General features: G+C 45.5%; 2 protein-coding genes and 1 pseudogene across 7 annotated transcripts in view; 1 reads left to right on the top strand and 2 right to left on the bottom strand.

The window, feature by feature from the left end:
• Window positions 1–11,508, bottom strand: part of LOC142672565 (gastrula zinc finger protein XlCGF66.1-like) — a 67,671-nt gene extending 56,163 nt beyond the window's left edge. For both annotated transcript variants that reach the window (XM_075847167.1, XM_075847168.1), the window contains exon 1: window positions 11,302–11,508. The gene's annotated coding sequence lies outside the window, so the exon portion shown is untranslated. The remainder of the gene's footprint in view (window positions 1–11,301) is intronic.
• Window positions 1–22,064, bottom strand: part of LOC142656808 (uncharacterized) — a 609,035-nt pseudogene that overhangs the window by 59,746 nt on the left and 527,225 nt on the right.
• The window catches only part of LOC142666282 (uncharacterized), a 55,926-nt gene continuing 51,373 nt past the window's right edge, over window positions 17,512–22,064 (top strand). For 2 of the 5 annotated variants that reach the window (XM_075846599.1, XM_075846303.1), the window contains exon 1: window positions 17,512–17,928. The gene's annotated coding sequence lies outside the window, so the exon portion shown is untranslated. Of the gene's footprint in view, window positions 17,957–22,064 lie in introns of all 5 variants that reach the window. The other 3 variants (XM_075846448.1, XM_075846379.1, XM_075846523.1) reach the window with 2 other exon arrangements.

Genomic DNA, 22,064 nt, shown 5'->3' with positions numbered 1-22,064 from the left:
AATCCGCCCCTGTACAGAACCTCACTTATTGATCATTGAGAGAAACATCTTCTCAGAGCGGTCAACACAAGGAATAAAGGGGTATTCCCAACACGGACATTTCTCCTCAGGACATGCCAGAAATGTCTGATAGATGCAGCTCTACCTCTGGCCGTGCTCGGCTGTATCTGGAACTCCTATAGGAATGAATGGAGAGAGTCCCACAAGGAACAGGAGATGCCTTAAGTGTTGCCTTATTCACATGTAAACCCACACCAGATGGCATGAACCTTGAGCTATACTCTAATATTGAGTTTATACAATAAAGAAATCTTTACACTCAGTTAATTCATATATAATGTTAATGTCCTTTGAAATAATAATAATGGCTCGGTAATTCTATGTGAACCGGTTCTCTTTATTTTCTCCGTATTGAGAATGCGATTTATGATACATCAGGAGCATGCGCATAACTACAGATCATATACATTGTTCACGAAGGTGTTTTATCTTCCTGAGCATGCGTGGGATTCTATCACCCCCCAAGAGATTTGCTGCGTTCCATTAGATTTAGTGTAAATCACGTGGATCTGTTCACAGAGGTGCTCAGTCTTTCTGAGCATGTGCGGGACTGGATTATCCCACGAGACTCGTTGCGTTTCATCACACTTCTGTCAGATGATCCTAATGGTCCAATAGTATGCACTTTAGTGACGCATGCATGGTATAACGGCAAGGACGCCGAACACAGCATGGATCTATTAATGTGTCATCCAATAGTCTTTACCTAAAGAATGAGTGACAGTTTGTTTTTAAATCAGGATTAGGGTGAACACATGTTACTAATTATTCATATACTTGTGATACTTTTGTATTTTTTCACTTTTGTATAAATATGAATTTTTTGCAATATACCGTCCATTTGTAACGGATCCGGCTCTTTAGCACCAAAATTACTAATGAAATGTATATGCACTTTTCACTTTATTTATGGATTGTTTTGTATTCATTATATTTGTTATCTAATGAGCTATGCTCCCTATTTAAACCCTGTGATAACTGTTATGATATGCTTGAAAATGCCCTCATGGAGAGGGTGAAACATTGCACTGAGATGTTGTGGTGAATAAACCCTTTTTACACTTTGGAGTGCTGCTTCCCTGCCTATTCTTTGTATTGATCTGAAGGAGAGGTCCCTCCTTTGAAGCTCTGCACCCACCGAGAGGTTATTTGGCTACAGTGCTGCTCCAGATATGGGTTTTTCTTTTGATTAAAGGGGTATTCCCAACATGGACATTTCTCTGCAGGATACGCCAGAAACGTCTGATAGATGCGGATCCCAACTCTGACCATGCTCGGACGTTTCTGGGACTCTTATAGAGGTGAATGGAGAGCGCCATGCACATGTGTGCTCACCTCTCCATTCATTCTCCTCCTGGATGCAGTCTTCACCTCACCAGGCGGGTCAGAGGACCCCCATATATCAGACATTTATGGCATGTCTCAAGAATTTTCAGCCTAGAAGAGTAAAATAAAGACCCCCCCAGACAATGAAGACCTGTCTCCTGACACATGGCAGATACAGGGGAGACATTGCTGACACCTCACAAGTCATGGTGCACACTATGCAGTCAGTTTTTAATATGAACTTTGAGGATCTGCAGCAGCTGAGATGACATTATATATAAAGGGAACATGCATTGTGATCTTTTATGTTATAGCGCAGGTGGAGCGGAGCAGATTGATAACAGGATTTTTGTACTTACCAGTAAAATCCCTTGCTCGTTGAATTCACTGGGGGATACAGTATCGTGGGTATAGGCCGCTGACAATAGGTAAATATTAAAAAGGTGTGGCTCCGCCCAGTGGGCTATACCCTCTGTGAGCACTCAGCTCCTCAGTTTGTACCAAGAGCAGTAGGAGAGCAGAGAAGGTTTAATACAATATGTTTCCAATGAGAAAAGCAACCTCAAGAAGCCCAAAAACATAGCAATAAAGAAATAGGGCAGGACCTGTGTCCCCAATTCAACGAGAAAGGGATTTTACTGGTACGTACAAAAATTCTGTTTTCTTGTTAAAGTATTCACTAGGAGATACCGAACCATGGGACGTCCTAAAGCAGTCCCTTAGGGTGGGAAAAAAGAATCATAGCCATGCGAGCAGCCTAAACCACTACTGCTTGCAACACCATCTGACACAAACTGGCATCAGCAGAGGCCAAATAATGGTTCCGGTAAAACCTCAAATAAGTATGAAACGAGGACCAGGTGGTGGCTTTACAGACCTGAAGGGTAGAAACCTGATGCTGCACCGCCCAGGAAGCCCCAACTGCCCTGGTAGAATGAGCAGCAACCCGTAAGGGAGGTTCCCTACCCTTAAACAGTGTAGGCCCTTTTAGCAGCCAACCGGATCCAGCCTCTGAAGCCGGACCACCTTTACGAGGGCCCTTAGAAACATCAAATAGGGAGCCTGATTTCCAGAAGGACTTCGTAGCTGCAATGTAGACCCGAAGGGCTCTAACGACATCCAAGCAATATGTTCACCTGGATGAGAAGATTTTGGACAAAACGAAGGATGGTAAGTGTCCCTATTAAGATGGAAGGAGGAAACCACCTTAGGAAGGAAAGATGGCACTGGATGTAGCACCACCTTGTCCCCAAGAAAAAAGGTTTGCAGGACAAGGCTGCCCGCTCAGAAACTTTAGGGATAGAGGTGAAAGGCACAAGGAAAACTACCTCCCAGGATAAGATCCTGAGAGAAAGTTCCCACAAAAGTTTGAAGGGTGCAGTCTGGAGAGCGTTAAGGACCAGATTGAGATCCCAAAGTTCCAGAGGAGAATGATAAGGGAGGAGCACAATGTGTGACTCCCTGCAAAAAAGTCTTAACTGGAGAGTGGAAAGCCAAAACGTGTTGCAATAGAGTAGATAGAGCTGAAACCTGCCCCTTAAAAATAGTCCACCTGAGTCCAAGATCCAAAGCGACATGGAGGCAGGCCAGAGTAAACGGGATGAAAAAACGGGGGGGTTGTAACTGATGGGCTTCACATCCCTTAAAGCAAGCCAACCAAGTGCGATGCTGAATTCTTAGGGATTGAGTCTTCCAGGCCGTAATCATGGTCTGCATGACCGGATCAGAGAAATCTTTGGACTTCAAATCCGCAGTTTCAACAGCAAAACCATCAAACGCAGCAGAGGTAAAGCAGAGTGGAATATTGGACCTTGGGAAAGAAGGTTGTGACGCTGAGGAAGCAGCCACAGGGCGTTTGCTAATAGGAGCATGAAATTCGTATACCAAGCTCTGGGATTCCTGCGTCCTTGACCTTTTTCCGCAATCAAGGCAGGAGTGGAAGGGGAGTAAAAAGATAAAATGAGGTTGAAGGACGACCAGGGGAGAACCAGAGCATCGGCTCCTATTTCCCTGGGATCCCTGGTTCTGGTGACGTAGTCTGGGCACTTGTGATTGAGGTGAGAGGCGAAGAGATCGACATCAGAAAAACCCTACCAAATGCAAAAGCAGTGAAAAATCTCTGGATGAAGAGACCTTTCTCCAGGATCCAGGCGTTTCCAGCTCAGGTAATCTGCATCCCAGTTGTTTACTCCTGGGATGTGCACTGCTGAGATTGCTGGGACATTTTGTTCTGCCCAGCGAAGGATCTTGTCAATTTATTTCCATAAAGTCCTGCTTCTTGTACCTCCCTGATGATTGAGGTAGGCAACTGCTGTAGAGTTGTCTGTCTGTATGCGCATTGGAGGACCCTGGAGATGAGACGTCCAGTGAGACAGAGCCAGGAAGTTGGCCCTCAGCTCCAAGATGTTTATCTGGAGCGGAGCTTCCGGGTCAGACCAGGTGCACTCAACTGCGAGGCAGCCGAAGGCCGCCCCCCAGCAGACCGCCCGGACAAACTTTGTTGTGTTGACTTGTCAGTGGATAGTTGTGAAGGGTTTTCCCTGATTGATGTTGGAGAAAGACATCCACCACAGCAGCTCCTTCTTGACTGAAGTGGGCAGACTGATAATCAGTCCCAAGTAGTCTGGAGACTCCCAACAAGATAGAATTGCCAGCTGTAGAGATTGAGGTGAAATTGAGCAAATAGGACTGCCTTGAAGGTTGAGACTATCTTCCCCAAGACTTTAATGCAGAAGCAAATGGAGAAAGGAGCATTCTTGTGGAGTACTGGCACTCCCTGTCAGAGTGGAGATTTTGTACCTGGGTAGTAATATCCTGGCTGCCTGTGTATACAGGACTATCCCTAGAAACTCCATTTTCCGAGAAGGAGTGAGGGGTGACTTGGTGCTGTTCATCAGCCACACAAATCTGTGGAGACAATCCAGTGTAATGTTGAGGCTATCCAAGTTGTCCTGTTTGGAAGGTGCCTTCACCAGAAGATTGTCCAAATATGGGAAAACCGCTATCCCCCTGGATCTGAGGAGAGGCATGGGCGCTGCCATGACCTTGGTGAAGACCCTTGGAGCCGTGGCAAGCCGAACCAGGATGGCCACAAACTGGGAATGCTCGGAACCTACTGCAAAGAACAGGAAATGCTGATGTACTTGAGCAATGGGAACATGAAGATAAGAATCCTTCATGTCTATTGAGGACAGGAACTCGTTGACCTCCAAGGAAGCAACCACCGATCGAAGAGACTCCATGCAAAACCTTAGTCTCTTCACATATCGATTAAGACGTTTTAGATCCAAAATGGATCTAAGAGATCCGTTCTTCTTTTGTACTGTGAAAAGGTTTGAATAAAACCCTTTAAAGAGGCTCTGTCACCAGATTTTGCAACCCCTATCTGCTATTGCAGCAGATAGGCGCTGCAATGTAGATTACAGGAACGTTTTTATTTTTAAAAAACGAGCATTTTTGGCCAAGTTATGACCATTTTTGTATTTATGCAAATGAGGCTTGCAAAAGTCCAAGTGGGCGTGTTTAAAGTAAAAGTCCAACTGGGCGTGTATTATGTGCGTACATCGGGGCGTTTTTACTACTTTTACTAGCTGGGCGTTCTGATGAGAAGTATCATCCACTTCTCTTCAGAACGCCCAGCTTCTGGCAGTGCAGACACACAGCGTGTTCTCGAGAGATCACGCTGTGACGTCACTTCCCCAGGTCCTGCATCGTGTCGGACGAGCGAGGACACATCGGCACCAGAGGCTACAGTTGATTCTGCAGCAGCATCGGCGTTTGCAGGTAAGTCGATGTAGCTACTTACCTGCAAACGCTGATGCTGCTGCAGAATCAACTGTAGCCTCTGGTGCCGATGTGGCCGACACGATGCAGGACCTGGGGCAGGAAGTGAGTGACGTCACAGCGTGATCTCTCGAGAACACGCTGTGTGTCTGCACTGCCAGAAGCTGGGCGTTCTGAAGAGAAGTGGATGATACTTCTAGTCAGAACGCCCAGTTAGTAAAAGTAGTAAAAACGCCCCGATGCACGCACATAATACACGCCCACTTGGACTTTTGCAAGCCTCATTTGCATAAATACAAAAATGGTCATAACTTGGCCAAAAATGCTCGTTTTTAAAAAATAAAAACGTTACTGTAATCTACATTGCAGCGCCTATCTGCTGCAATAGAAGATAGGGGTTGCAAAATCTGGTGACAGAGCCTCTTTAAACAGTTCCGGAGTTGGTACTGGGACAATTACTCCTTCATGTAGGAGGCTTTGAATGGCTTGAGAAAAAGCTTGGGCCCTGGAGGGTAACCGAGGGGGAGTTGACAGAAAAAAAAAACGCCAGGTGGGTGAGAAGTAAACTCTATTTTGTAGCCTGTCGACACAACCTCCCGCACCCAGGCGTCTTTAAGCAGGATCCTCTAAGGCGGAAGCATCTGAAACCTGTAAGGTAGCATTTTCATAAAGCTGGGCCATAGGAGCATCTACCTTGGGGTGAGCTGCAATACACTCAGAAGAGAAAGGAAACATATAGTTCGCACTCTCTGACACGTGCACAGGCCGGTCAGTGTGTTTCCATGCAATTTGTCAAAACCATTATGATCTGGAAAGACCAGAGGGGGTCGTCTGTAGCGATGCATAAATAACTAATTCTGAGGGGATTCAGCAGGATTTTCTGCAATCCTAAAGGAGATCCTTCACAGCAGGAGGAGTGGATTCGCTTCTATTGCAGTCAAACTCTCAGTCGGAGAGAGAGACGTCCCCTGAAGAAGCGGACTCAGATATATCTCTTGAATGAAAAGAATGAAGGACACCTGCAGCATTTTTGTCCAAAGAGGAATCAGAGGAAGAATGATGTCTCCTTGATTTCATGGCCCGCTTGCAGGATGCCCTCGGAGAACAAGAACGAGTGCAATCCAGGGAAGAATGTCTGGGGGCCTGAATGGACTGTGGTGCCTGAGAGGGGTCAGACAATTGAGATGCTAACTGCTGAGGAAAGCATTGTAAGGCATCCGCTATGGCCGGAAAGAGGTGGGTGGGATTATCTACTGCCTGGGTGAGGGCAGCCACCCATTGGGGGTAATATGCTAACTAACCGTGGGAGAAGGGGAGTCCTGTGGTGGTTTAGTGTAGAAGGTAGAAACTTGAGGCACTCACCGTTAGTGGCAATAAAGAGGTTTATTGAAAGTGATCTCGGTCTGTCTGATGTGGAAAAGCCTACAACCGTTTAGCCGACCACCTGTGGTGGTTTAGGCGGAGGGCAATGAATACAAACTGAGTCAGCCTGTCAGCATGGAAACTTAGTACTGCGCCGCGTACACGCAAAGTGCGTTACAATGGCAGGGGAGTTGGGGTCTCTGGAGCTTTTCTCTTTGAAGATATATGAGCCTCCTAGGTGCTCTGTCCCCCGTGAAGAAGTTTCCAGCGCTGTACACAGGTAAGTGTACTATGCCATTCACTACCGGTGATAGAGTGATAGAGTGAAGTGATAGAGTGAAGCGTCTGAGGAAATCAAAAAACCCCTCCAGCCAAACCTGCATGATTAGATTGTGGGATAAGATTCAGTGTAAACTTGTATTTTACTAATATAACCCCTTCCTGCACCGGACATTTACCAGTCAGGAGTTGTTCACATAACATGGGGAAGACCTGACACCCTGCTGCAAACCTGAGAGAACAATGATTACAACCGTTCAATTGCCTCGATACTGAGGTCAATATCGACTGAGGCACCTACGTTTTTGGGAGGGGGCTCCTATGTAAGAACATCCTCACCTCGAGATCGTGGAGTAATGAGGAGTTGTCAATTTCAATTGTGTACAGAAAAAAAAACCTACACCTTACAAAATGTTTTATTATGGATTTTTTTAAACTATAAATAATTGTTATCGCCCCAAAAATAATGACCGGACTTATAAATGATGATATTTTATGACTTCTTTCAGAGTGAAGTTTAAGGAGTTCAGAAACATTATTAAACAGGCCCTGTCACCAGATTATAAGTGGCCTATATTGTACATGATGTGATTGGCGCTGTAATGTAGATTACAGCAGTGTTTTTTATTTAGAAAAACGATCATTTTTGACGGAGTTATGATCTATTTTAGCTTTATGCTAATGAGTTTCTCAATGGACAACTGGGTGTGTTTTACTTTTTGACCAAGTGGGCGTTGTGGAGAGGAGTGTATGACGCTGACCAATCAGTGACCAATCAGCGTCATACACTTCTCTCCATTCATTTACACTGCAGATAGCGATATAGCTATATCGCTATGTGCAGCCACATAAACACACTGTAACGTTACTGCAGTGTCCTGACAATGAATATACATTTCCTCCAGCCAGGACGGGATGTATATTCAGAATCCTGACCACTTCTGTAGTGTCTGTGTGAGACTACAGCACAGCACAGCGAGATATCGCTGTAAATGGCAGTTTAGGCCTCATGCACACGAACGTATTTTTTTCCTCCCGTAAATACGGGTCCGGTGTCACCAGTATTCCACCCGTATTTACGGGCACGTTTTCGCTGCAAAATTGCACTGCACTAATCGGCAGCCCCTTCTCTCTATCAGTGCAGGATATAGAGAAGGGGCAGCCCTTTCCGTAGTAAAAGTAAAAGAAATTCATACTTACCCGGCTGTTGTCTTGGTGATGCGTCCCTTTTTCGACATCCAGCCCGACCTCCCTGGATGACGCGGCAGTCCATGTGACCGCTGCAGCCTGTGATTGGCTGCAGCGGTCACATGGGCTGAAACGTCTGTAATGACGGGGGTAGGGAAACGGACAAGTGGGCCCTAATCTACCCGCCACTCTGTCCCTGCCTACTTACAACGACCCGCCCTAGGCGACGGGGTACAACTTGGCGGCGGTCCCTACACTCAGTAAGTGCACGAGACAAACAGACAAGGGAACACAAAGCAAAGGGGCAGTTGCCCACGGCAACACCGTGAGCAACAAGAATGGTGAACGAGCCGAGTCAAAACCAGGAGTGCACGAGGAACCAAACGCAGAGCAGAAGAGTAGTTAGTAAGCTAGGGTCAGTATGGAGCAGGATCAAATAGTCAGAAGCTGTAGCTGGGCCAGGAAACCACACGAGAAGAATCACAAGCAAAGGAGGAACAGGAAAGGCAGGTATAAATAGACAGAGGGCGGGAGCTAGCTCCGTCTGGCCAGGCTGCGATAGGCTCTCCCACTCCTAAGCCTGCCATCCTGAGTGGTGGAAGATGGAGTCAGTCTCAGAGACACAGACTCAGGTGCAGACTGATTACCTATGGGAGTATACACAGAAGTTGTGCCTGGCAGATCCTTTACAACATCATTGCGGGAGGCCAGACTGGAGGAAGAAGCAGGGAGTTCTGGGTAAGTATGAACTTCTATTTTTTTTACACGTTGATCTATATTGTGATCGGTAGCCACTGTCCAGGGTGCTGAAAGAGTTACTGCCGATCGTTTAACTCTTTCAGCATCCTGGACAGTGACTATCCCCTGACGTCGCCTAGCAATGCTCCCGTAATTATGGGTGCACACACATAGTCACCTGTAATTACGGGAGCCCCATAGACTTCTATGGGCCTGCCCGTGCCGTTATTACGTCCTGAAATAGGACATGTTCTATATATTTCAACGGCACGGGCACCTTCCCGTAAGCATACGGGGATGTACCCGTGGCCAATAGAAGTCTATGGGCCCGTAATTACGGGCCGCAATTACGGGCCGTAATTACGGGCGTTTTTACGTTCGTGTGCATGGGGCCTAACAGCGTAATCTCGCGAGACTATGCCTGCTATGCTGTAACTCACAGAGAAGTGCAGAGAAGTGTCAGGATTCTGAATACACATCACGTCCTGTCTGGAGGTAATGTATATTCACTGTCAGGACACTGCAGTAATGTTACAGTGTGTTTATGTGGCTGTACATAGCGATATAGCTATATCGCTATCTGCAGTGTAAATGAATGGAGAGAAGTGTATGACGCTGATTGGTCACTGATTGGTCAGCGTCATACACTCCTCTGTACAACGCCCACTTGGTCATATAGTAAAACACGCCCAGTTGTCCATTGAGAAACTTATTAGCATAAAGCTCAAATAGGTCATAAAAATGATCGTTTTTCCAAATAAAAAAACACTGCTGTAATCTACATTACAGCGCCGATCACATTATGTACAATATAGGCCACTTATAATGTGGTGACAGGGCCTCTTTAAGTGTCTTCCCATTTGTGGTCAGGACTGAACGACATTATTCGGGATGGTGTAAGAGTTATTCCAGAGAGACCCCAACACGAGGGCAACGTCTACCCCCGAGTTTATGTGAGAGTGAAATACGGAGTCATACTTGTCTCACCACTGAAGGTTATTCTCACCGTGGTCATAAAAAGCCGATCCTGGAATTATAACAAAGCTACAAATAGTTCTTCGTCTTGTACAGATAACGGTGTGTACACTAGTAAGAAAGATATAGATTATAATACATCACGTCGTTTTTCTCATCCGCTCTCTACAATGTCAGGTTCAGTATGTCAGATGTACAACATGAATGGTGCAAATTTATAAACCCCTTCTAGATAGTAACAAGACAGACGCCAGTAATCCATCATGTCCAAACGCGGCCATCCCCATGACAACACTGAACGTCATTGTGCGGGGAGAGAAGTATGGAGCGGGTTTACAGGCTGACACCTCACACTAACAGCCAAGATCAGAGAGAACGCTGACCCCGGACATTTAACAACTTGGATGCCGCGGTCAATAGCGACCACAGCATCTAAGATGTAAGAGAAAGGGGGTGGTCCACTCTGACAGCTCATCGCCCCCTCATGACAAAATCATGGGGTGCAGATGGTTGTCATGGAAGCCTGGGGGCCTAATAAAGGTCTGCAATCTTTCTGCTGCTCTTAAGCCCTAATGTTAATCACGGTACATTAGTATTACAGTGTATTGTACCAGCGATCTAATCATCACTAGTTTTTAGTTATGTACAAAAAAATATAGAAAAAAAACGCAAGAAAAAACCTTTTCACTTTTTATTTCTAAAGTAACGTAAAAAAAACAAAATAATAAACATAACTGGTATCACCGCATCCGTAAAAGTCAGAACCATTACAATGTAACATTATCTACCCGCACAATGAACGCCGTAAAAAAAGCTAGAATCGATGTTTTTTGCTCACCTTAGATGTAAAAAACTATTTTTTATAAAAAGTAATTAAAAACTACAGCTCGCCCCACAGAAAACAACAACAAGCCCTCACTCCGCTCAGTCAAGGGAAAAATAAAAAAATTAGGCAAGGAGAGGAAAACGAAAACAGAAAATGGCCTGCTCTTTAAGGGGTTAACCTGCGGTGCGGATTATAAACACGCAGAATATCGGATTTATATGATGAATTCGCTGCGCATTTGTTGCAGAATTTCCCCATTAACTTCAATGGGAAAGTGAAGTTCCGCAACAAACGTCATTGTTCCCAGAATCCTCTGCAGCTACACCGCGTGTTCGCAGCAACGCTAAAGGGTACACATATAAGAAAGAAGGTGTCATGTGACCCCTGCAGCCAATCACAGACTAGAGAGGTCACATGTCATTACAGGGGTCACCTGGACACAGAGCAGCCGGAAGAGCAGGGACGTGTTGCTACGGTAACGCTCAGAGAGGTGAGTATCGGCCTTGTTGTATTTTTCTAGTAGAAATTCCAGCGGAATATTCGGCCGGATTTCCTTGCGTGTTGTGGGTCATATTCGCTACGTGTGAACATTCCCTTAATCCGCACGGTGACCGACATTAACAAAAAATGTATAAAAGTTAATGAATAAGTTGTATGTACCTAATATTGTCATTACAAAATACGACTCGTCCCACAAAACATCAGACCACTACAAAGACCAGAAATAACAACTTACCGCTCTCTGAGATTCCTGCAGTACTTACCCCAAAGAGGCCGGCACTGAAGGGGTTAAATCACCGCTCAGTCAGGGTCCAGTGGGCGGGGTCACTCAATGATTGACAGCTCTCTATACACACTCATACAGGGATGGCTGATAACAGATCGAACTGTCCAGCGATGCTCTCTACCTCTTACTCGGCAATAGCTGAAGGAACTGTGATGACGTCACCGCCATGTGACGGGAGGGGCGGAGCTTATCAGTGGAGAAACGTGTAGTAGAAGGACCTGTGAGACGTCACCACCACGTGACCCGGAGGGGCGGAGCTTATCAGAGAGATGTGGGTGATAAAGGACCGCTGATGATGACCACGTGATATGAGGGGCGGGGCTCCGTGAGCGTGCGGGTCTCCTGTGCTGTGCGTTGAAATGATGATGATCAAGTGACATGAGGGGCGGATCCCTGTTAGGGGCGGGGCTCCTCCGCTCTGGAGAAGTAATTGATTCAGCGTTTTCTTCTTCTATAGGTTGTCAGCAATTGTGTGAGAGCTGGAGCCAGGGGACTGCTGGGAGTTGTAGTCCTGTACTCTTATACCTCTCCCTGTAATGTCTTCTGATATAATGTAATAACAGCTGGGACATGCTGGGAGTTGTAGTCCTGTCCTCTTATACCTCTCCCTGTAATGTCTTCTGATATAATGTAATAACAGCAGGGACATGCTGGGAGTTGTAGTTCTCTCCCCTTATCCCTCATCCCTGTAATGTACTGTAATATGTAGTAATAGCCTGGACATGCTAGGAGTTGTAGTTCTCTTTTATATCTCCTCCTGTAGTGGCCTTTGATATCATACAGTCTGGACATGCTGGGAGTTCTGGTTCTCTCCTCTTATACTCCTCCCTGTAATGTCCTCTGATGTCACATAATAACAGCCCGGACATGCTGGGAGTGTTAGTTCTTTCCTCTTATACTCCTCCCTTTAATGATATCACATAATAACAGCCCGGACATGCTGGGAGTGTTAGTTCTTTCCTCTTATACTCCTCCCTGTAATGATATCACATAATAACAGCCCGGACATGCTGGGAGTGTTAGTTCTTTCCTCTTATACTCCTCCCTGTAATGATATCCCATAATAACAGTCTGGACATGCTGGGAGTTGTAGTTCTTTCCTCTTATACCCCTCCCTGTAATGATATCACATAATAACAGCCTGGACATGCTGGGAGTGTTAGTTCTTTCCTCTTATACTCCTCCCTGTAATATCATCACATAATAACAGCCTGGACATGCTGGGAGTGTTAGTTCTTTCCTCTTATACTCCTCCCTGTAATATCATCACATAATAACAGTCTGGACATGCTGGGAGTTGGATTCTCTCCTATTATACCTCCTCCCTGTAATGATATCATATAATAAGTCGGGACATGCTGGGAGTTGTAGTTCTCTTATACTCCTCCCTGTAATGATATCACATAAAAACTGTCTGGACAAGCTGGGAGTTGTAGTTCTCTTCTCTTATACTCCTTATAATGATACCACATAACAGCTGGGACATGCTGGGAGTAGTAGTTCTCTCTTATGCTCCTCTCTGCTTATGCTCCTCTCTGTAATGATATCACATAACAGTCTGGACATGCTGGGAGTTGTAGTTCCGTCCTCTTATACCTCCTCCCTGTAATGATATTATATAGTAAGGCCCCATGCACACGAACGTATTTTTTCCTGTCCGTAAATACTGTCGTAAATACGGGTCCTTTGTCACCTGTATTCCACCAGTATTTACGGACCCGTTTTCTCTGCAAAATTGTGCTACACTTAGCGGCAGCCCCTTCTCTCTATCAGTCCAGGATAGAGAGAAGGGGCAGCCCTTTCCGCAGTAAAAGTAAACAAAATTCATTCTTTCCGGCCATTGTCTTGGTGACGCGTTCCTCTTTCGACATCCAGCCCGACCTCCCTGGATGACACGGCAGTCCATGTGACCGCTGCAGCCTGTGATTGGCTGCAGCGGTCACATGGGCAGAAACGTCATCCCAGGAGGCCGGACTGGAGGAAGAAGCAGGGAGTTCTGGGTAAGTATGAGCTTTTTTTTTTTAACGGGTTTATCTATATTGTGATTGGTAGTCACTGTCCAGGGTGCTGAAAGAGTTACTGCAGATCTGTTAACTCTTTCAGCACCCTGGACAGTGACTATCCCCTGATGTCACCTAGCAACGCTCCCGTAATTACGGGTGCACACACGTAGCCACCCGCAATAACGGGAGCCCCATAGACTTCTATGGGCCTGCTTGTGCCGTAATTACGGCCTGAAATAGGACATGTTCCATATTTTTCAACGGCACGGGCACCTTCCCGTAAGCAAACGGGAAGGTACCCTTGGCCAATAGAAGTCTATGGGCCTGTAATTCCGGGTTGTAATTACGTACGTTTTTACGTTCGTGTGCATGAGGCCTGATTCACGCAAGCGTATTTTACGTCCGTGTTACTCGTTAAAACAACGGCCATCGCACGGACCTATGTATTTCGATGGGGCTATTCAGACATGCGTTGTTTTTCATGCAGCGTGTGTCCAGATATGGACAGAGATGTCAGGGGCAACCCCAGAGCTGGAGTCCCAGGCAGAGCGCTAGTAGGCTCTTCCTGAGACTCCAGCTGTGCTCCTGACATCACTGGGACTCCTGCTCTGGGGAAGCCCCAGACATCATTGTCGATGTATGGACAGCGATGTCAGGGAATTCCACAGAGTCCAGGAGCAAAGCCGACACCAGCGCTCTGCTCAGGGCAGGACCCTGACACACTGTCCATATATGGGCAGCGATGTCAGGGAATTCCACGTAGTCCCGGAGCAGAGCCGACAGCAGCGCTCTGTTCGGGACTCCGGCTCTGGGAAAGCCCCAGACATCGCTGTTCATATGTGGACAGCGATGTCAGGGAATTCCACAGAGTCCCGGAGCAGAGCCGACACCAGCGCTCTGCTCGGGACTCCGGCTCTGGGGAAGCCCCAGACATCGCTGTTCATATGTGGACAGCGATGTCAGGGAATTCCACAAAGTCCAGGAGCAGAGCCGACACCAGCGCTCTGCTCCGCTCTGGGCAGGACCCTGACACACTGTCCATATATGGGCAGCGATGTCAGGGAATTCCACGTAATCCCGGAGCAGAGCCGACAGCAGCGCTCTGCTCGGGACTCCGGCTCTGGGGAAGCCCCAGACATCGCTGTTCATATGTGGACAGCGATGTCAGGGAATTCCACAGAGTCCCGGAGCAGAGCCGACACCAGCGCTCTGCTCGGGACTCCGGCTCTGGGGAGGCCCCAGACATCGCTATTCATATGTGGACAGCGATGTCAGGAAATTCCACAGAGTCCAGGAGCAGAGCCGACACCAGCGCTCTGCTCCGCTCTGGGCAAGACCCTGACACACTGTCCATATATGGGCAGCGATGTCAGGGAATTCCACAGAGTCCCGGAGCAGAGCCGACACCAGCGCTCTGCTCGGTACTCCGGCTCTGGGGAAGCCCCAGACTTCGCTGTTCATATGTGGACAGCGATGTCAGGGAATTCCAGAGTCTCGGAGCAGAGCCGATACTAGTGGCTCTGTGTCCCGCGGGCCGCAGATGACAGCTCCAGGGGCCGCATGCGGCCCGCGGGCCGTGTGCTTGAGACCCCTGCTTTATACGATACATATAACATTAAGAAAAGACCCCATGCTGTTTCTTATAATCCCCCAACGCTTCAGCGCCACCATGTGCAGGCTGTTATTATGGGATATCAGAGGACATTACAGGTAGGAGGTATAAGAGAAGAGAACTACAACTCCCAGCATGTCCAGACTGTTAGTATATGATATCAGAGGACATTACAGGGAGGAGAGAGAAGAGAACTACAACTCCCAGAATGTCCAGGCTGTTATTATGGGATATCAGAGGACATTACAGGGAGGAGGTATAAGAGGAGAGGACCACAACTCCCAGCATGTCCAGACTGTTATTATGGGATATCAGAAGACATTACAGGGAGGAGGTATAAGAGAACTACAACTCCCAGCATGTCCAGGCTGTTATTATGGGATATCAGAGGACATTACAGGGAGGAGGTATAAGAGGAGAGGACTACAACCCCCAGCATGTCCAGACTGTTATTATGGGATATCAGAAAACATTACAGGGAGGAGGTATAAGAGAACTACAACTCCCAGCATGTCCAGGCTGTTATTATGGGATATCAGAGGACATTACAGGGAGGAGGTATAAGAGAAGGGAACTACAGCTCCCAGCATGTCCAGGCTGTTATTATGTGATATTAGAGGACATTACAGGGAGGAGGTATAAGAAGAGAACTACAACTCCCAGCATGTCCAGGCTGTTATTATGGGATATCAGAGGACATTACAGGGAGGAGGTATTAGAGTAGAGAACTACAACTCCCAGCATGTCCAGACTGTTATTATGGGATATCAGAGGACATTACAGGGAGGAGGTATAAGAGGAGAGAACTACAACTCCCAGCATGTCCAGGCTGTTATTATGGGATATCAGAGGACATTACAGGGAGGAGGTATAAGAGGAGAGAACTACAACTCCCAGCATGTCCAGGCTGTTATTATGGGATATCAGAGGACATTACAGGGAGGAGGTATAAGAGGAGAGAACTACAACTCCCAGCATGTCCAGGCTGTTATTATGGGATATCAGAGGACATTACAGGGAGGAGGTATAAGAGAACTACAACCCCCAGCATGTGCAGGCTGTTATTATGGGATATCAGAGGTCATTACAGGGAGGAGGTATAAGAGAGAACTACAACTCCCAGCATGTCCAGGATGTTATGTGATATCAGAGAACATTACAGAGAGGAGGTATTAGAGTAGAGAACTACAACTCCCAGCATGTAAAGGCTGTTATTATGGGATATCAGAGGACATTACAGGGAGGAGGTATAAGAGGAGAGGACTACAACTCCCAGCATGTCCAGGATGTTATTATGGGATATCAGAGGACATTACAGGGAGGAGGTATAAGAGGAGAGAACTACAACTCCCAGCATGTCCAGGATGTTATTATGGGATATTAAAGGATATTACAGGGAGGAGGTATAAGAGGAGAGAACTACAACTCCCAGCATGTCCAGGATGTTATTATGGGATATCAGAAGACATTACAGGGAGGAGGTATAAGAGGAGAGAACTACAACTCCCAGCATGTCCAGGATGTTATTATGGGATATCAGAAGACATTACAGGGAGGAGGTATAAGAGAAGAGAACTATAACTCCCAGCATGTGCAGACTGTTATTATGGGATATCAGAGGACATTAGAGGGAGGAGATATAAGAGAGAACTACAACTCCCAGCATGTCCGGGCTGTTGTTATGGGATATCAGAGGACATTACAGGGAGGAGGTATAAGAGGAGAGGACTACAACTCCCAGCATGTCCAGACTGTTATTATGTGATATCAGAGGACATTACAGGGAGGAGGTATAAGAGGAGAGAACTACAACTCCCAGCATGTCCAGGCTGTTATTATGGGATATCAGATGACATTACAGGGAGGGGTATAAGATGACTACAACTCCCAGCATGTCCATGCTGTTATTATGGGATATCAGAGAACATTACAGGAAGGAGGTATAAGAGAGGACTACAACTCCCAGCATGTCTAGGCTGTTATTATGGGATATCAGAGGACATTACAGGGAGGAGGTATAAGAGGAGAGAACTACAACTCCCAGCACGTGCAGGCTGTTATTATGAGATATCAGAGGACATTACAGGGAGGAGGTATAAGAGGAGAGGACTACAACTCCCAGCATATCCAGGCTTTTATTATTGGAAATATGAGGACATTACAGGGAGGGGTTATAGGACTACAACTCCCAGCGTGTCCGGACTGTTATTATGGGATATCAGAGGACATTACAGGGAGTTATGAGAGAACTACAAATCCCAGCATGTCCAGGTTGTCATTATGTGATAGAGTACATTACAGGGAGGGGTATAAAAGCAGAAGACTACAACTCCCAGCATGTCCAGGCTGTTATGTGATATTAGAGAACATTAGAGCGAGGGATATGAAGAAAGGACTACAACTCCCAACATTTCCCTGGCTCCAGTTCTCACACAATTGCTGACAACCTATAGAAGAAAACACTGAATCCATGACTTCAAATCCCTCAAGTCACGTGATCATCGTCATAGTCCTCTATCCACTGCTTCTCCTCTCCACTGATAAGCCCCGCCTCTCCTGTCCCGGTTACATCGTTGTGACGTCATCACAGGGCCTTTCACCACAAGCTATTATATTTTGCACTGCTTAGCTCCGACTACTCCTGCGCCGGTCACGTGATCCTCATGACCCCTTATGTCACGTGATCTTCATGACCCCTCATGTTACTTGATCATCATCATCATCACAGGTTCTTCATCCCTCGCTCATTCATTCCACCTCTAAGCTCCGCCCCAGATGCAGCGGTCACGTGATCTTGATATAATCACAGGTCCTTCAGCTATTGCCGTGAAGAGGTAGCGAGCAGCGCCGGTCGGGTGTTCTCTCTGTTATCAGTCAACCCTGTATGATTTTATATAGAGATCTGTCAATCACCCCCCCCCCCCCCCCACTGGACTCCTAAACCCAGACTGAGCAGGGATTTAACCCCTTCAGTGCCGGCCTCTTTGAGGTAAGTACTGCAGGGGCTTCAGAGAGCGGTAAGTTGTTATTTCTGGTCTTTGTAGCGGTCGGATGCTTTATGGGACGAGTCGTATTTTGTAATGACATAATATTAGGTACATACAACTTATTCATTAAATCTTATACATTTCTTGTTAATGTCGGTCACCGTGCGGATTAAGGGAATGTTCACACGTAGCGAATACGACCCACAACACGCAAGGAAATCCGGCCGAATATTCCGCTGGAATTTCTACTAGAAAAATACAACAAGGCCGATACTCACCTCTCCGAGCGTTACCATAGCAACACGTCCCTGCTCTTCCGGCTGCTCTGTGTCCAGGTGACCCCTATAATGACGTGTTTAGATCATCTGTACAATACACTGTAATTCTAATGTATCGCAATATATCGTGATTAAAGACTCTGTCACCACATTATAAGTGCCCTATCTCCTACATAAGGAGATGGGCGCTATAATGTAGGTGACAGTAATGCTTTTTATTTAGAAAAACAATCTATTTTAAACCACTTTATTAGCGATTTTATATTTATGCTAATGAGTTTCTTAATGCCAAAGTGGGCGTGTTTTTACTTTAGACCAAGTGGGCGTTGTACAGGGGAGTGTATGAGACTGACCAATCAGCCTCATGCACTCCTCTCCATTCATTTACACAGCAGCATTGCGTTCTTACTAGAACACAATGTGCAGCCACATACACAGACATTAAAGGGAATGTGTTGCTAGAAAAAAAATGTTTTTTTTTTTTTTTTTAGTTAAACATTTAGTGTGTAGGTGATTAACATTGTTCTAATTTTTTTTTATTTTTTTCACGAGTCAGGAAATATTATAAATTAGATTCTAATTTATAATATTTCCCAGTGCTGGTCACTAGATGGAGCAATTCCCAAAATTGCAGCATTGCATGTGGTAAAGCAACCACATTGCTTTTTGCTGCAAAATTGGGAAAAAATCCCTCGCTCTAGTGAGCTCTGAGAATCCCCCCCTCCTTTATCCTGGCTAGTGCCGGGAGAAACGAATGGGATTGAACGGTCAAACCTCCTGCACTGTGTGTAGCCATTTTTTGAGCTAACACACAGTGTAGTAGGTTTACATACAGTAGTAAAACACACACAAACACGAACATACATAGAAATAACTTACCTGCTCCTGCCGCCGCCGCCGGACCGTCCGCTCCGTCTGCTACCGCCTCTCCAAGTGCACAAGTCCGGAAGCCGCGACCGGAAGTAGTAATCTTACTGTCCGGCCGCGACTTCCGATTGACAGGAAAATGGCGCCAGACGGCGCACAGTTCAACTTGGACTGTGCGCCGTTCCCACACAGACGGCGTACAGCATAGTGGATGGAATGGGCCCCGTTCGCATTCACTATGGGACTGTATGTGCCGTATTCCATGTCTGTATGTGTCGTTAATCGACACATACAGAAATGGAAAAAAAATGGCAGCCCCCATGGACAAGAAAAAGTGAAAAAATAAAAAAAAATAAAACACAAACACACAAATAAATATAAAAGTTTTTAATAAAACACTAAAACCAAACTGATGTAAAAAATATTTTTGGGGTGACACTGGTCCTTTAACGTTAATCAAGTGTCCTGATAATGAATACACATGACCTCCAGCCTGGACGTCATGTGTATTCAGAATCCTGACACTTCTGACTCTTTTCTGTGAGATTCCAGCAAGGGAAACAAAATCTCGTTTACAAAGTAATCTCGCGAGATTACGTGTGGCTTGCTGGAAATCTCACAGAAAAGATTCAGAAGTGTCAGGATTCTGAATACACATGACGTCCAGGCTGGAGGTCATGTGTATTCATTATCAGGACACTTGATTAATGTTAACCCCTTCCCCCTGCTGGCATTCTGGGCCCTAATGTCCAAGCCATTTTTTACATTTTTCCATTGTCACATTCGAAGAGCTGTAACTTTTTTATTTTTGCGTCGGCATAGCTGTATAAGGTCTTGTTTTTTGCGGGACGACTTGCAGTTTTTATTGGTACCATTTGAGAGTAGATGCGACTTTTTGATCACTTTCTATCACATTTTTTTTAAGTCAGGATTAACAGAAAACAGCAATTTTTCCATTGTTTTTTATTTTATTTTTTACGGCGTTCACAGTGCGGGTTAAATAATGTAACAGCTTTATAGTCGGGGTCGTTACGGACGCGGCGATACCAAATATGTGTAACTTTTTTGCTTTATTGTAGTTTTTTTTAATAGTAAAGCATTTTGTAAGGGGAAAAGCTGGGTTTTTCATTTTTTTTTTTTCACTTTTTTTTTTAATTAACTTTATTAAACTTTTTTTACTTTTTTACTAGTCCCACTAGGGGACTTCCCTATCCTCCGATCGCTATTATAATACACTGCAATACTTTTGTATTGCAGTGTATTACTGCCTGTCCGTTTAAAACGGACAGGCATCTGCTAGGTCATGCCTGCGGCATGATCTAGCAGGCATTCGCTGCAGGCAGACCTGGGGGTCTTTATTAGACCCCCGGCTGCCATAGAAGACACAGACACTCGGCGATTTTATCGCCGGGTGTCAGTGAGATGAGAGGGAGCTCCCTCCCTCTCTCCAAAACCATTCAGATGCGGTGCTCGCTATTGTGCACCGCATCTGAAGGGTTAAACGGGTGAGATCGATACTAATATCGATCTCACCCGGCAGAGCAGGGACGCCCCCAGCCCTCAGCTGCCTCTGGCAGCTGAGAGCAGGGAGATTTCACGGCTCCCTGCTCTGTTTACTTTATTCTAATGCAGCGACGTAGTTTGGCGGCGCTCTAGAATAAAGCCCACTAATGACCGCCGTAAAAAGACGTATCAGCGGTCATTAAGGGGTTAATGTCTGTGTATGTGGCTGCACATCGTTCTAGTAAGAACGTGATCCTGCTGTGTAAATGAATGGAGAGGAGTGCATGAGGCTGATTGGTCAGTCTCATACACTCCTCTGTACAACGCCCACTTGGTCGAAAGTAAAAACACGCCCAGTTGGGCATTAACCCCTTAAGGACGCAGCCTAGTTTGGGCCTTAAGGCTCAGAGCCCATTTTTCAAATCTGACATATTTCACTTTATGTGGTAATAACGTCGGAATGCTTAAACCTATCCAAGCGATTCTGAGATTGTTTTCTCGTGACACTTTGGGCTTCATGTTCGTGGTAAAATTTGGTCGATATATTCAGTCTTTATTTGTGAAAAATTGCAAAATTTAGAGAAAATTTACAAAAAATAGCATTTTTCAGAATTTAAATGCATCTGCTTGAAAAACAGACGGTTATACCACCCAAAATAGTTACTAGTTCACATTTCCCATATGTCTACTTTAGATTGGCATCGTTTTTTGAACATTATTTTATTTTTCTTGGACGTTACAAGGCTTAGAACATAAACAGCAATTTCTCATATTCTTAAGAAAATTTCAAAAGCCTTTTTTTGAAGGTGCTAGTTCAGTTCTGAAGTGGATTTGAGGGGCCTATGTATTAGAAACCCCATAAAACACCCCATTTTAAAAACTAGACCCCTCAAAGTATTCAAAACAGCATATAGAAAGTTTTTTAACCCTTCAGGCATTTCACAGGAATTAAAGCAAAGTGGAAATGAAATTTGCAAATTTCATTTTTTCTGCTGAATTTCAATTTTATTCAATTTTTTTTTAGTAACAGAGAAGGTTTTACCAGAGAAATACTACAAAATATGTATTGTCCAGATTCTGCAGTTTTTAGAAATGTCCCACATGTGTGTCTACTGCGCTCGTGGACTAAAACACAAGCCCTAGAAGCAAAGAAGCACCTAGTGCATTTTGAGTCCTCTTTTTTATTAGAATATATTTTAGGCAGCATGCCAGGTTTGAAGAGGTGTTGAGGTATCAAAGCAATGGAAACCCACCAGAAGTGACCCCATTTTGGAAATTACACCCCTCAAGGAATTCATTTATGGTTTTTGTTATCATTTTGACCGCACAGTTTTTTCACAGCACCTATTTGAATTGGGCTGTGAAATGAAAAAAATGATATTTTTTCCAATAAGATGTCATTTTTGATCAAAATTTCTTATTTTCACAGGGAACAACATACCCCATTTTGTTGCCCAATTTGTCCTTAGTGCGGCAATACCCCATTTGTG

The sequence above is a fragment of the Rhinoderma darwinii genome, chromosome 1 (genome assembly GCF_050947455.1).
Source record: "Rhinoderma darwinii isolate aRhiDar2 chromosome 1, aRhiDar2.hap1, whole genome shotgun sequence".
Taxonomy (NCBI): Eukaryota; Metazoa; Chordata; class Amphibia; order Anura; family Rhinodermatidae; genus Rhinoderma; species Rhinoderma darwinii.
Note: the sequence above shows the minus strand (reverse complement) of the source record. Positions and strands in the feature narration are given on the sequence as shown.